The sequence below is a fragment of the Arachis ipaensis genome, chromosome B4, assembly GCF_059453495.1.
Source record: "Arachis ipaensis isolate K30076 ecotype BB chromosome B4, ASM5945349v1, whole genome shotgun sequence".
Classification (NCBI taxonomy): domain Eukaryota; kingdom Viridiplantae; phylum Streptophyta; class Magnoliopsida; order Fabales; family Fabaceae; genus Arachis; species Arachis ipaensis.
Genome location: NC_142439.1, coordinates 66,391,411 through 66,392,925, shown reverse-complemented (window position 1 = coordinate 66,392,925; position 1,515 = coordinate 66,391,411). Strand labels below are relative to the sequence as shown.

At 38.0% G+C, this 1,515-nt stretch overlaps 1 non-coding gene across 1 annotated transcript; it reads right to left on the bottom strand.

Moving 5' to 3' along the window:
- Positions 1–863: 863 nt before the first annotated feature.
- LOC148567753 (small nucleolar RNA R71) lies at positions 864–971 on the bottom strand. The gene has a single exon (XR_015882739.1). It is a non-coding gene; the product is annotated as a small nucleolar RNA R71 (small nucleolar RNA).
- Positions 972–1,515: the final 544 nt, after the last annotated feature.

Here is a 1,515-nt window from a genome sequence, read left to right as displayed (position 1 = left end):
AAAAAATTCTTTTTAATTAATTAATTGTTTAAATTTTAATTTTATCTTAATTTTCGAAAATCATTAACTCTTTTTCAAAATTTATTTTTCGAAATTCCCTCTCTCCCATCTCCTTCTATTTATTTATTCATTTACTAACACTTCTCTTCATCTCAAATCCCCGCTCCTATCCTCACCCTTGTGTTTGGATTCTCCTCCCTTCTTCTCCTCTGAGTTTGAATTCTTCTCTTCTACATTCTTATTCTTCTTTTCTTCTACTCACCCAAAGGAATCTCTATACTGTGACATAGAGGATTCCATATTTTCTTTGTTATTCTCTTCTTTGTCATATGAGCAGGAGCAAGGACAAGAACATTCTTGTTGAAGCAGATCCTGAACCTGAAAAGACTCTGAAAAGGAAACTAAGAGAAGTTAAAATACAACAATCCAGAGACAACCTTACAGGAATTTTCGAACAAGAAGAGGAGATGGCAGCCGAAAATAATAATAATGCAAGGAGGATGCTTGGTGACTTTACTGCACCTAATTCCAATTTACATGGAAGAAGCATCTCCATCCCTACCATTGGAGCAAACAACTTTGAGCTGAAACCTCAATTAGTTTCTCTGATGCAACAAAACTGCAAGTTTCATGGACTTCCATATGAAGATCCTTTTCAGTTCTTAACTGAATTCTTGCAGATATGTGACACTGTTAAGACTAATGGAGTAGATCCTGAAGTCTATAGGCTCATGCTTTTCCCATTTGCTGTAAGAGACAGAGCAAGAATATGGTTGGACTCTTAACCTAAGGATAGCCTGAACTCTTGGGATAAGTTGGTCAAGGCTTTCTTAGCCAAGTTCTTTCCTCCTCAAAAGCTGAATAAGCTTAGAGTGGATGTTCAAACCTTCAGACAGAAAGAAGGTGAATCCCTCTATGAAGCTTGGGAGAGATACAAGGAACTGACCAAAAAGTGTCCTTCTGACATGCTTTCAGAATGGACCATCCTGGATATATTCTATGATGGTCTGTCTGAATTAGCTAAGATGTCATTGGATACTTCTGCAGGTGGATCCATTCACTTAAAAAAAATGCCTGCAGAAGCTCAAGAACTCATTGACATGGTTGCTAATAACCAGTTTATGTACACTTCTGAGAGGAATCCTGTAAGTAATGGGACGCCTCAGAAGAAGAGAGTTCTTGAAATTGATACTCTGAATGCCATATTGGCTCAGAATAAAATATTGACTCAGCAAGTCAATATGATTTCTCAGAGTCTGAATGGAATGCAAGCTGCATCCAACAGTACTCAAGAGGCATCTTCTGAAGAAGAGGCTTATGATCCTGAGAACCCTGCAATAGCAGAGGTAAATTACATGGGTGAACCCTATGGGAACACCTATAACCCCTCATAGAGAAATCATCTAAATCTCTCATGAAAGGATCAACAAAAGCCTCAACAAGGCTTTAATAATGGTGGAAGAAACAGGTTTAGCAATAGCAAGCCTTTTCCATCATCCACTCAGCAACAGACAG